Here is a 766-nt window from a genome sequence, read left to right as displayed (position 1 = left end):
TTACGTACTAAATAAAAAGAAAATTAAAAATTAAAAAAAATTTAAAAAAAATAAGGGAAAATTAGAAAGAAACCAAAACCAAACATGTTGGACCAAATGGAAACTAATTTAAATAAAAAGGGTAAATTAAAAAGAAAAATATGAATAAATTAATAAAATGATGGGATAGTAATAGTACATATATAATTGTAAACATTTGATTATAATAAACAGTTTTGTGAATATTTTATCTCCTTGATATCTATTTATAAATATTTCCCCTATGACCATCTCTCCAAATCACAACAATAGCTGATTTTAAAATTTTAAAATTTGTGCCTCAAGTATGAATAACCTCCCTACCTATTTTTGCAGTAGTCTATTTATTTATATTTACTTAAATATAATGATGGACCTATCTTTATAATAATTTGTCATGTATCAAATTATAGTTGGACAATTTTACAGAATTTACAAAGATAAGAAATGCATCTAAGTTTTTTTCTAAAAATAAAACTCCCAACTCTACTATATCCATTATGTGACTGTTGCGAGAGATTATCCTTCAATGCCAGAGGTCAATCTATCAATTTACTGAAAAATGGAGTGCAATCAATAATCAGGTCCAAACTAGACATAAAATGACAGCCATACCAGAACTTCCATAAATCACTGTAGGAAACTTTAATTCCATGCGCTGTACAAGTTCTTGATTCTCTCAATAAGATTCATAGATACTAAAGCCAGTTCATTCCTTCAGCAAGTGTACAGCATAATTTCTCTCCTT

The sequence above is a fragment of the Benincasa hispida genome, chromosome 1, assembly GCF_009727055.1.
Source record: "Benincasa hispida cultivar B227 chromosome 1, ASM972705v1, whole genome shotgun sequence".
Taxonomy (NCBI): domain Eukaryota; kingdom Viridiplantae; phylum Streptophyta; class Magnoliopsida; order Cucurbitales; family Cucurbitaceae; genus Benincasa; species Benincasa hispida.
The sequence above is the reverse complement of the archived record's forward strand: the minus strand, read 5'-3'. Positions refer to the sequence as shown.